The sequence below is a fragment of the Ictidomys tridecemlineatus genome, chromosome 1 (genome assembly GCF_052094955.1).
Source record: "Ictidomys tridecemlineatus isolate mIctTri1 chromosome 1, mIctTri1.hap1, whole genome shotgun sequence".
Classification (NCBI taxonomy): domain Eukaryota; kingdom Metazoa; phylum Chordata; class Mammalia; order Rodentia; family Sciuridae; genus Ictidomys; species Ictidomys tridecemlineatus.
This window is the reverse complement of record NC_135477.1, coordinates 184,000,324-184,013,389: the sequence shown is the minus strand read 5'-3', so window position 1 is coordinate 184,013,389 and position 13,066 is coordinate 184,000,324. Positions and strand designations below refer to the sequence as shown.

General features: G+C 41.9%; 1 long non-coding RNA gene across 1 annotated transcript; it reads left to right on the top strand.

Annotated features, from left to right (window-relative positions):
• The first annotated feature begins 5,815 nt into the window (after positions 1 to 5,815).
• On the top strand, positions 5,816 to 12,864 carry LOC101963739 (uncharacterized). The gene is made up of 3 exons (XR_013440358.1): positions 5,816 to 6,109; positions 12,126 to 12,186; positions 12,710 to 12,864. It is a non-coding gene; the product is annotated as an uncharacterized LOC101963739 (long non-coding RNA).
• Positions 12,865 to 13,066: the final 202 nt, after the last annotated feature.

The window sequence follows — 13,066 nt, the reverse complement described above, 5'->3', positions numbered from 1 at the left end:
TCCCTCCTGTGAAATCCTTGTGTCTAGGCTGTTGGCTGCCCTTGGCTGCCAGAGGACAGGTCCACCTAAACCCCCAAGCCCTTTGTGGCTGTCATGACCATGGACAAGATGTTCATTCAGCAAGGCTACCTAACAGCTTTCTGGGTCCTATTCTGGCTCTTCTAGAAGGCCAGAGCACAAGACTGCATGCACTCACACACCCAGGAAGGAGATCTGGGGCAGACTTGGGACCAAATTGCTCATGATGTTTTCTCTTCTGAGTCTCAGGTTCTGGTAAAATGTGAGGGTGGAGGACTTAGGCAAGCCTGGAATTGTCACTTTCCTGGAAATGGGTCTAGCAGGGGTCTGTGTAAAGCCCCAGATCACCTCTGCAACTCAGTTGGTCTAGGAACCAATATCCAGTCAAAGATCTTTATGTCTCATTTCCCTTACAGGAGCAGCCTCCAGAACTAGGCCTTCTCATGGGAAAATGATGTGGCATGTCTGTCATTCTGTCATTGCATCCCCACCTGCCATCCTCATGGCAGCCCACTCTCCTGTGAAGACATCTGGCCCTCTTACATGTCCCAAAGTTAGCTTGTGTTTTAAGCAGACTCCAGAATGTTCATCTTGGTAAGAATGTGAAAGGATGCTACAGGGTGCTTCCATATCTAGGGGAGGCCTTGAGGGTGAATTGTATGACACTGTGTGGACACTAGTAGCTTTTGTGCCTGCTGGACCCTCGTTCATGTTCCTACAACATCTAACCCAAACCAAACACAGAATAACTTAATTCTAAACTCTAATTGATCTCAGACTAAGGACTTTCCACCTTATTAATAAAATATTTTGTTTTGAGCCAGGTGTGCTGGCGATGTGTGTAATCTTCAGTCACTTTGGAGGCTGAGGCAGGAGGATCAAGAGTTCAAAGGCAGCTTCAGCAAATATGAAGCGCTAAGTAACTCAGTGAGACCCTGTCTGTAAATAAAATATAAAATAGGGCTGGGTATATGGCTCAGTGGTCAAGTGCCCCTGAATTCAATCCCTGGTACACACGCCCCGTCCCCATTCTTCTAATGGTCAGAATTACAGCCTCTGGGACAGGAGCCCCTGTGCTGCTTCTTTGCTAGCAAACTTTTTTTCCCTTTTTTCTCAACTCTGGGCCCTCATTATTGGATTGGCATTAGGAAAAAAAAATGGGGCATTCAGTAACACCTTAAACTCATGTTTCCATGGATGTTATTTATCAGTAAATATTTGGCTTTGAAATATTTTGCCTGATGTTGGTAGAGGTACTACAGTACAGCTCACTCCTGCTGGCTGTCTGCATGGTGTATGATTCACATCCTTTTGTTTCAAACTCTTTATATATTTGCTTACAAACAGTGACCCTTGTAGATAGCATAGAATTGTACCATGTTTTCATTCTGTCTGATGACTTCTACCTTTCAATAGGATTGTTCTGTCAATTCACATTTAATGTTTCTGTTAATGTAGATTCATATCTGCCCTTTTACATTCTTCTATTTTCTTATTTCATTTTTATTCCTCTATCCATCTTCATTGTGTGTGATTATGTTTTACTCGGGATTGAGCCTGGGGTGCTCTAACACTGAACTATATTTCCTGCCCCTTTTAAAACTTTATTTTGAGAGAGGGTGAGGCTAAATTGCTGAGGATGGCCTAGAATTTTTGATCCTCCTGGCATGGTTTGAATCACAATACAAGGCTACTGATCTTTTATATTTTGTTTTGGTTTTGTTTGCTAATGAAGATTTTCTTCCGTGATTTTTTTTTCCAGTTTTATATGTATTGGCCCAGAGATGAGTTATCATGCGTGAGAAATATGCTCACTCGTCCAAAACTCAAAAATGGCTTTGTTATAGACCCAGAGAAATGGAGATAACATAAAGACCTCCTTCAAACCTCCATTCTTGCAGTCAAGTCAGAAAGATTTCAGGTGAGTCCCCCAATAGTCATGAGCTTATTGAAGGGACAGGGAAAGGGAAAGGGGAGCCTCTCAAGGGAGAGAACAGGTCCTTTCACAAAGGAGAGGGTCAGTGTGCCTCTCCTGCACTCCAGTTTTATTGGGGTTTCAGGGAAGTTTCCAGAGACTCCTCTTGACCTTTGACTGACCACAGGGGGATATCAGACTTTTAAGTCCCCACTGTCATTGCAACTCTATGTCACCTTGAGCCATGCTGAGCTGTTCTAATTGGATTCTTAACCAAAGAATTATTCTTATCTTCCAAAACCTGGCCTGTGAAAAGGGTCACAAAAGACTTCCTGCAAAGTAACTCAGTTCCTCTTAGGATATTCCCTGCCTGCACTGCTCCTACAGATAACAGGTAGTTTGCTGAATAATGTGACTTCTCTTGTCCACATAAGCCAGGCAGAGTTGCAGGTAAATTGCTTTTAGGCAAAGAAAGCATGTGGGGCCAGCACAGTGAACCCATTTTATAGAATTATTCTCTTAATATTGTGTTCCTATCATTGTCATCTGTCTGTCTCCTAAAAGATTGAGAGACAAAGGTACAGAGAAAGCACAGCTTTTACTGATGGACTTGCAAGATTGAAAGTATGAGGGAGCAGACACACAGAGAGTAGTATGGTCAGCATTTTATCATCAGGAGCCCAAGGACCCCTAACCCCCAGTTCCTCACTGGGTAAGTATAATGGTGTGTGCCATCTTCCGGATCATCACATGGATTTTGCTATCTCCCATAGGATCATTTAAAGAAATATGATGCTGGGCGGTGTGGTACACACCTGTAATTCCAGTGGTTTGGGAGGCTGAGGCAGGAGGACTGCAAGTTCAAAGAGAGTCTCGGCAACTTAGTGCGGTCCTAAGAAACTTAGCAAGATCCTGTATCAAAATTTAAAAAAATAAAAATAAAAAGACCTGGAAATCTGGCTCAGTGTTTAAGCCCCGCTCAGTTAAATCCCTGGCATCAAAAAAATTAGATATATGTATATAAAGAAATATATGATTAGTTGTACCCATTTCTCTTGTTCTCTTGTAGCAGGAAAGCCTTCTTGGATTGAATGCATCTTGGCATGTAGAGAGTTTTACTTTACCTAAATTAACAGATATTTCTATTTCTGTTGGTCAGGCTAAACCCGTTCCCTACCTCCTGTGGGTCAAGGGGGGTTCAGGTGCATGGAATCTGAATCTGCCACATCAACAGGCCGTGGTGTTGTGCTTGTATCTTTGAATTCTGCTCTATTTCCCCTCAGGCTGTCTTTCTTACATCCCAATTTTACATTTAAGGCTAAATGCTGTGTTCTGAAAATGGATCCCTGGATTTTTTATATCTCACACCATGTGTATCTCATCAGAATCATCCACACATTCATACTAAGAATGCCAGCTAAAATATCCTACATAGCTCTATTTCCTTCTTCACATAAATCCTTTTCTATATTCCATTTTTGTATATTATTCTTTTATATGTCATATCTGTAAAATTACAGATTAAACAGTAACTTGCTGAAAGAGTTATTGCATTATGTAATCTTATGTCTTTTGAAGAAGTTAAAGGGAGACCAATGATATAATTAGGATTTGTGTATGTATGTTTGTGTGTATGTGTGTGTGCTGGGGATTGAACTCAGGGGCACTCAGCCACTGAATCAATCCCCAGCTCTATTTTCTATTTTACTAAGAGACAGGTTCTTACTAACTTGTTTAAGACTTCTCTTTTGCTGGTGCTGGTTTTGAACTAGCAATCCTCCTGCCTCAGCATCTATACCCACTGGGATTACAGGTGTGTGCCACCAAGCCCAGCCTAATCATGTGTCATTTTCTTCATTTGATCAATAATAGATTGGAGTCCCCATCAGGAGTCATTTTCTCAAACCCATTATATTTATGCTCCCACTCACCTTCTTTGTACCACTATAAAAAGGGTGTTGAGGATATATATAGCTCAGTGATAAAGTGCCCCTGCCATGGATTCCATCCCTAGCACAGGGTAAAGAGAAAAAAGCACCTGGAGGTCAGATCTCAGCCCTGGCAGGTAAGTGGCCACTGTTCCATACTTGTGGGAATATGATCTTTATATACTAGCACCCCCCTGCGCCCCATCCATAGTTGATAATGTTAGGTAGAATGAACTTAGGCCAGTGTGCAGGATGTGAAAGAAAGACTTCACAAAGTCCAAGTTAAAAGCAAAGAAGAAAATTTTATTTACTTTCCAATTTTATTTACTTTCCAAGAGGGATAAGATGGACGATACCACAGGGCATATTGGCCCGAGTGGTAAATATTTGGGATTTATATCCAAGATTTGTAAGTAGAGCTGAGCAGGGTTTTTGTTTCTTTATGGTGTAACTAGCAATTGAAACCCAGGAAGCTGAGAGCACTGGGTCAGCATCTGGGGGTCAATTGCTTTCTGGGCAGGAGAGGTTGGGCATGTGGCTTTTCTTGAAAATGTTGATGCCTCTGAACACTTGACATGGAAAGACACATGGGACGCGACTCCTCCTGAGAGACTAAGTGACCTCAGTCTATGCAATGGAGTGACATGAGTCAAGGGGGCAAATGAGCATGAGCTCACATATATCTTAGGAGACCCACAGGTGCCTGAAGCCACAGATAATACCAAATCCTACAGTTTTTTGTACACATACCTGCCTATGATCACCTTTTGTATGAAACCTCAAAGTCCTTGTCACCCCTGAAGCCAGGTTTAAGGATAGGGTTCCCTTGTCTTTCTGTTGTAGCTGCACTGATCACCATCCCTTTCCTGCTTTTCATCATGACCTTTTCTGCTTGTTTTGGATTAAACAGTTGACCTGACCAGTGGGATCATCAGTCATGTCTCTGCCTAGGACTCCCTAATAGTAGAATGTAGAACATCTACATTAAGCACAAGGCGACCATTTTATATCCCCCCCCACACACACACACTGCTGTCCTAGAGGATTGCCCGCCTAGCTTCCTTTTTTTATTTTATTTTTATTCATTTTTTTTCTCGTTCTCCTGGGGATGGAACACTGAACTACAAAGCCAACCCCAATTGCTTCCTTTCGTAGCTCAGGCTGCCTCCTCAAAAGAGCAGAGGCCAGGAGGGGATGAGAATTATGAAACTAATTGTCAAATTGTTCTCATTCTTTGATATCATGTGATATATATGCTTTTTTTAAAGAGAAAGAGAGAGAATTTTTTAATATTTATTTTTTAGTTTTAGGTGGACACAACATCTTTATTTTTATGTGGTGCTGAGGATCGAACCCAGCGCCCTGCACATGCCAGGCGAGTGTGCTACCGCTTGAGCCACATCCCCAGCCCTATATATATCTTTAAACAGTGTTTCACAAGTTCTGACTGTCTTGCTAAGTCCCGAGCTCACACCAGCTGATAGCATATATACACTTCGTTCTTCTTTGCTGTCCTAGGGAACAAACCCAGTGGGGTCGACCTCTGAGCCAGGTCCCCAACAGTTTTTACTTTATTCAAGACAGGGTCTCACTGTTTGCAGAAGCTGCTCCTCCTGCCTCAGATTCCCCAGGAACTGTTGTCATTGCTGTTCGTTTCCGTGGTGAGATTACAACCTAGGGCCTCACCCGTGCTAGGAAAGCCTCTGCTCGGAGCCACAGCTCATGCTCACAGGTTACCTTCCGTGCCAGGTTCCCAGCAAAGGCTTCTTTCCGGGATTGGGTCCCAGAACGGCAAAGAGTTCCCGCGTGAAACGGGGGGGGGGGGGGGGGGCCAAGGATCTGTCCCTCTCGCCAGTGATTGGGTGATGTTAGCCGTCACTCACGATGCGGAGCCGCGCCTGGAGGCGGTCCATCAGGGACGCCGGGTGGAACTGTCCAATCAGGTGCGGGGGAGGGCGGGCTTTCGCAGTCGGGCTGGCTAATGCAGTCGGGCTGGCTTCCGCAGTCCAGCGGGCTTCCGCAGACTGGCGGGCTTCGGCAATCCGGCGGGCTTTTCTTCCTCAGCAACTCCGCTCCTGCCTTTCCTCGCGCCGCGTGTTCTGCTTAGGAGGCTTCTGTGACTCTGAGCAGCCTTTGTTCTCCGAGAGCTCCGGTGCCGTGAGGTCCCTGGAGAGGACAGCGAGTCACCATGGAAGCCAAAATGGTGACTGTGCGGCCAGGGCTGGCGGAACCGGGTCGGCACCCGCGGGTGAGTTGCGGAGCGTGGAGGAGTCATGGCGGGCGGGTGGCTCTGGGCCCTGTTCTCTGGTTCCCCGAGTGTGCCGACGGCTGGGTCCCGAGGTCAGCTGCAGAGCGTGGGTCCTAGTCTCTGCTGGCGGGTGGCCCTGGGCCTCTGTACCAGTGGTCTTTGGGATAGGCTGGGCTCAGGTCCTTGGCGTTCCCTCCCCTCCTTGCTGGTTGCCTACATGAAGTCTTCCAAATGTGGAGCAAACAGGATCACAAATCCTACTTCCCCTGGTGTAGGCTGCTGTAGATCTTTAAAATTGCAATTGCCTCCTACATTCATTCTAAAATGCCATTTTTCTCTCCACTTCACAGCTTTATCAAATATTTGTTCTTCCTCGTATGTTTCAAGTGGACGCATCTGTTAATTTTCATTTTCCCTAGTGAAATATTGCAAAGAATATATATTATTGACCGTTAAAACTAAGGTAGCTTTAACAGTGACTCCCCCCCACCCAACCCCGCCCCGCCGCCGCCCCTTCCCCCTTTTTAAATTTTGAGATCTTGTCCTACTTATTTTGGAGGTTGGTCTCCTACTTGTGATTCTTCTGTCTCAGCCTCTGAGTCCTTGGGGTTACAGGACTATGCCACCATCCCTGGCAAGATTAACACTTTTGAAATAATTTGTTTTCTATTTGTGAATAGAGTAATCACTTGACGCTGTCCCTTGTTTATGTAAAATAACTGCTGTAAAGAAAATAAAGCAATTGGTTATTGGTACAAAGGATATTGAATCCTGGTTTACATACCTTGCCCTTTTTTTGTATAAATTATTCTTTTTTAAATTTTGTTTTCATTAGTTATAATGACAGTAGAATGCATTTTGACACACCATATGTAAATAGAATATAAATTCTCTTTTTTCTGCTTTTATGTGATGTAGATTCACACAGGCCATGCAGTCATATATGCCCGTAGGGTAATAATGTCTGATTTATTCTACTGTCCTTCATTCCCATCCCTTTTAAATTTTATTTTCAGACGGTGTGGCTATGTTGCCCAGGAACTTGTGGTCCTTCTGCCTCAGCTTCTCAAGCTGTTGAGATTAAAGGCACTGGCCACCCAACCTGAGGAAAATAGTTCATTTTGATCCAAATATTAATGACTGTATTCAGGAACATGGATTCAGGTTACCCTTAATGATGTATATGTTCTACCCTGGAATATATTACATACATCAATTTTTTTTTTTTTTTAACCAGGGATTGAACTGATTGGCACTTAACCACTGAACCCCATCCCCAGACCTTTGTATGTTTCATTTGAGATGTGATCTAAGTTGTCAAGGCTGACTTTGAATTTATTAATCCTCCTGCCTCAGTCTCTCAAACTGCTGGGATTACTGTGCTTTGCCTCTAGGAACTTTAATAGTCAGGATAAAAGAAATGTATATATGGATACATTAACCCATTGCATTGGTAGGAGCATCATATTGGTAGGCTACAGCAAAAAAGGGGAAATTTCTTCTATAGGTTTGTTTTTATTATATTACTAGCCTTGGAGAATGATGGAAGGTAGATGTCTGGTTAGGTTAGGGATACATTCTGAGAAGTTCATTTATTTTTTTGTTGTTGTAGAGGTGGTGGTAGTTGTTTTGGTACTGGAGATTGAATCCAGGGCACTCAACCACTGAGCCACCTCCCCAGCCCATTTTTCTATTTTATTTGAGACAGGATCTCGCTGAGTTGCTTAGTGCTTCACTAAATTGCTGAGGCTGGTTTTGAACTCAGAACCTCCTGCCTCAGCCTCCCAAACAGCTGGGATTGCAGATATGCACCACCAAGTCCAGCAGAAGTTTATTAGTTCTGAGAATTTGGTCTGATACAAAAGTTGAGGGATTGACTATTAAAGGACTTACGATAGCCCAAGATAATTTTTGCTCTCCATAGAGAATCTAGTCTTTCCATCCTCTTGGTGGTCTAGTTAGCCAGAGTCAAATAGTCTGAAAGTTCTTTAATGTAGATGCAACTTCATAGAGAACTTCAGTTCACACCTGTAAAAATCTCATGCTTCTCCTTTTATCTTCCTTAAATGCAGGCACCGTATCAGAATTTCTTGGGCAGAGAGGATCTTTTTGGATGCCTCATAAGGTCCAGTGTCCTCAGCATTTTTCTTTCCAGAGGCTGCCCCAAGGTGCCTATACCTGCCCTGTGCCCTTCAGGGTGAGGTGAATTAGTTATTGACACAGTTTCTTCAGTAGGCATTGGCTATTCATTTGTGTATTTCTCCTTGTGTGTAAGTTGCAGGAGATAAAGAATTGGTCCAGTTCCTCTCAGTTATCAAAGTTGTGTGAAGCACATGCTCATGATTTACTTGAAGTGCCTATGAATTGGTATCGATGGCACTTTTATTGTAATGTGTACATTATTTGTCCTCAGCTTTCTTTTGTCTTTTATGTTTTGTTTTTTTTTTTTTTTTTTTTTTTGTCCCTTTATTTTATTTACTTATTTTCATGTGCTGTTGAGGATTGAATCCTCACAGGTGCTAGGCAGGTGCTCTACCACTGAACCTCATCCTCTCATATCAGTTTTTTAGTGATGCTGATGTTCATGAAGAATTTCGTTCTGCAGGTTGTTGATTTCCTGATTGTGGGTTCATCAACAGTCTTTCTTTTATTTTCTTGTGCTTCATTTACATTTCCCTTGGTCGTCTTTCTCTGGTTTCCTGAATTATAGAAGGTTCAATTATTGCTTTTAGCTCTTCTGAAATGTGCAATAGATGCCTTATATATCCCTGAAGCACTGTCTGATTTCCTACAGTGCACTTTTGCATTCCATTTCTCTCAAAATGGTCAACTTTTCCCTTGAGTCATCTCTTCCTCCTGTGTCTGTTTAGAGCCTATGTTTCACCTTTCATTTCCTGGAGGCTTTCCAGCTGCTTCTGGTCTGATTTCAGCTTTAATTCCCATGTTCTTTGAGCATGCTTGGGATTTCACTGGTGTTGCACACTTGTAGGGGTGTGGTTTATGGCTCAGAATGTGCACTGTCCTGGAGGGTGTTGCTGTGGCCCTGAGAAGGCTGTGTGCTTCATTGTTGGCTAAAGGCCAGGGAAGTCCTCCTGTCTGCTCCTCTGCTGTGTGGTCTCAGACTCAACAGAGTTGTGCTGATGTCTCCCAGTGTAACTGTGGGTTTTTATTGTCCTGGGCAGTTCTGTATGTCTCTGCCTAGTGTATTTTGACTTTCTTTCAGGTGCATGCATATTAAAAAGTTCAAGACTGTGTTTAACCTAGGGCTGGCTCGGTGGCGCATGCCTGTAATCCCAGCAGCTCAGGAGGTTTAGGCAGGAGGTTTACAATTTCAACTTAGGCTCTAAACAACTTGTAGAGACCTTATCTCAAAATAAAGTAAATAAATAAAATTAAAAGGGCTTGGAGTGTGGATCAGAGGTTAAGCACTCCTGAGTTCAATTCCTGGTACCAAAAAGAAAAAGAAAGGAAGAAAGAAAAGAAAGACATTTAGTGTAGGGATTCTAGAGTCTGATCTTTCTCCGAGATGGTCTATCTCAAGTGTTTATTTGATAAGCTGGGCCTTTCTGTTTCTCAGTATACTTTGTAAATGTTTGTTGTTTTTGAAAAGTAAATGGAAATGTTTTTCTTCTCTTTCTCCTGTGGTATTGTTCCTGTTTGTTGAAGGCTTCATGCATTTCCTAGAAAGTTTGTTGTTTGTGCTATGTATAGTGAATTAGCTTGTGTTCAGCCAGTTTGACAGATTTCCCTGAATTCCTTGTGGTAGGAAGGATGGAAACTTTCACAGTTTAAGAGCTGACTGGCTGTGGTTTTGCAGGCTGACCCACAGCAGCTCTGCTAACTGACATTTCATGCAGGATTGCAGCAGCTGCAGGTGCCTGTAACAAAATAACCATGATAGCAGAAGCAGCGAACAAAGTAGCAGGAACAGAACAATCCCTCTATAGACCTAGTGAAGTAAAAGTCCCTAAACTGTGTAAGCTGAGTTCTTAGACTGTTGACAGGCTTATGCCCATTAAGAATATAATATGCACCCTCCAAAATATTGCACCAGCTCCCTTGACTTGAGGTACCAAAAACTTTCTTATGGCTTGTGCTTTAAGAATTGTTCCTCTGGGCTATGGTGCCACTAATAAACTGTTGCTTCCAGATCTCAGTGTCCTTGGCCTGAGCAACTTAGTAAGACCCTGTCTACAAATAACACATGTGCTCAGGATGTAGCTCAATCATTAAGCAGCCCTGGGTTCACTCCATGCATTCTTTTTTCTTTTTTTAATTTGCCCACCATAAATAAATTTACATTAATTTTCTGTAGGTTTTTGAAAAGTATTTTATTCTTTCACATTTGAATGTATAATAAATGGTCTTTTTGTCTAGAAAATAGAGGGATGCACTGCCTTTGCCCCTCGGATTTCTGTTTGCCTGGACCACAATTGTGATCTGTCTCAAACACCTGCTGTCACTCATCATCTTTCCAATCCTTGAAGGCCAACCCACTGAATGCTTTCTTATGGTCATTTGCTAACTTTTGCTGATATTGTGCTGCTCTGAATGTCCCATGTCTAAGGCCTTGAGTGTGGTTGTGTGTCACACCGTGGAAGTTCTCCTGCCTTACGTTTTTTTGCATCAGCATCTCTACAGCCGTGCAGAATCTCTTTCACAACAGACCACAATTACACATTTGCCCATCCTTGATCACAATGTCCTTGAGCAAAACATGGCTATGTGGCGCATGACTATACATTATGTGAGTGAACCCTCTGCTGTTCTGCAGTGTTTGGCAGTTGCTGGACGTTCATTATTCCTGTGAGTTTGGAAAAGTGGTTTCTATTATGAGACTTATAAAACTTTGTAAGGTTGTTAGGAGAAGGTGACATCTTGGGGACGTTGACTTATTTCTAAGACACATGCCATCTTCCCATTTACCCCATTTTGCTTTGACATTAACCATTAGAAATTATCAAATTATTCTGTTATTGATCATTGCATTTGCTTATTACTTGGCTAAATTTGATCTGGAGTAAAGCACCTGACAAATTATATGTGTTCTCTTGGTTTAATCATTACACAGGATGAGAATAATCCCCAATTAACATTGTGACTAAGTGGTTGAAGATTATCTGGGAGGAAAGCTTATTAGTGAGCGCATGCCCAGAGGGTGTGTGTGAGGGGTGATTATAGGCACTTCTGGAAGGAAGGAACAATAGACTTTTAGAAGGAAAACAGATCAGAAATACCATGTTGTTTACATAAACTGTATAGGTACAGTGAACCACTGTGGTTTGCAGGATTTGTCTCAAATGCTGAGTTTCCTGATTCCAGCAATTTCCTCCTCCGTCACCTTTCTTTTCTAAGGGTAAATAATATCAGGAGTGCTAATGTTAGCTTTGTACTGCACAGGACATTGTTAGAACGTGTAATACACGTGTAACCAACAAAAAAAGGTTAGGAGTAACCAGGGAGCATGTCTTATTTCCTGTGAACTTACCACTAGGAAGGGTGTCAAACACTCTACTGTTTGACTTTTGAGTGGCCCAATTCTAGTGTTGGAATGGCTATGAGGAATATAGTGCATTAAAGATTTGATGGACCAAATCATGGAATTTATCTGGAGGCCAGAGAATCATGTGAACATCATGCATGTTGATTATAGATTCCCCAGGTTATCATCTCTTCTGGCCTCCAGTACATATTTGTGTGATATTTTAGATCTCAGTGACCCTTGAGGATGTGGCTGTGAACTTCACCCAGGAGGAATGGACTTTGCTGGATCTATCCCAGAAGAATCTTTACAGAGATGTGATGCTGGAAGTCCTCAGAAACCTCACTACTATAGGTAATAGTGATGTTTCTTTATTTAGTCAAATAGAGAACCAGTGTTTATTTGGTCATTTATGTAGAATGTGAAAAGGGAATCCTTTGATGAATTATTGCAACATAAAATGCACGTAGACTGTGGCAAAGTTTTTCTAGCTCATAAGTAATACATAATGATTGTTCTGTGTTGCCATTTTAGGAAACACATGGGAAGACAAGAACATTGAAGTTCAGATTGAAAATTCTGGGAGTAGTCTAAGGTAATTGTACTCACCAGAGGGGGCAATGTCCTTGAGGAAATCTTACGATGTCATCTGATTTTTAAAACAAACCAACCAAAGAAATATGTACAATGTGAAATGTGTTTATTCTTATAAATATTTTTTACCAGATATATATATATATATTTGTATGTAACATAGATATTCAGTCTTTTCAAAGTAGTCAACATGAAAAAAAATACTATGAAATTGCATATGTGCATATCACTGTTTGGATCAAATCTATAGGGAAACTGTGTTGGTAAGGATTGTTTTCTTTCAGGCTGTTTATTTTCAGGCTAATTTGAACAAGTCAGAAAACCTACTGTTTAACTGCATTGGTGGTAATATAGGCCTATTAATGAATAGAAAACCATTAATAAATCAAGCATTGATAATGTGCTGGTCATTTTTATAGAAGTCATGGTTAAATTAACTTGACAAAGAAAAAATTTAATAGAGTAAATCCATGTTACTGCATTATGTATTCAAAAGAATTCATATGTCCTTTATTCCTTCATAGGCAGATCACATCTCACTCTGGACAGAAACCCTACATGCATGTGGAATGTGAAGAGAAGCCATGTGAATTTAAACAATATGAGAAATCTCTGGTTTCTCATAGAAGTGGTGAAACACAAATGTTAATACAAACTGTAAATGGACCTTATAAAAGTACAGTGTGTGGGAATGTCTTCAATTGTCCCGATTCCATTCAAAGACATGAAGAAACCCATACTGGGCAGAAACCCTATGAAAGTACACAATGCGGTGAGACGTCTTCTTCTTTCACCAATGTTCAGAGACAAATGATAACACACAGTCGTGATAAACGTTTTAGGTATAGGGTATTTGGAAAAGCCTTTTGTTCTCCCTATCT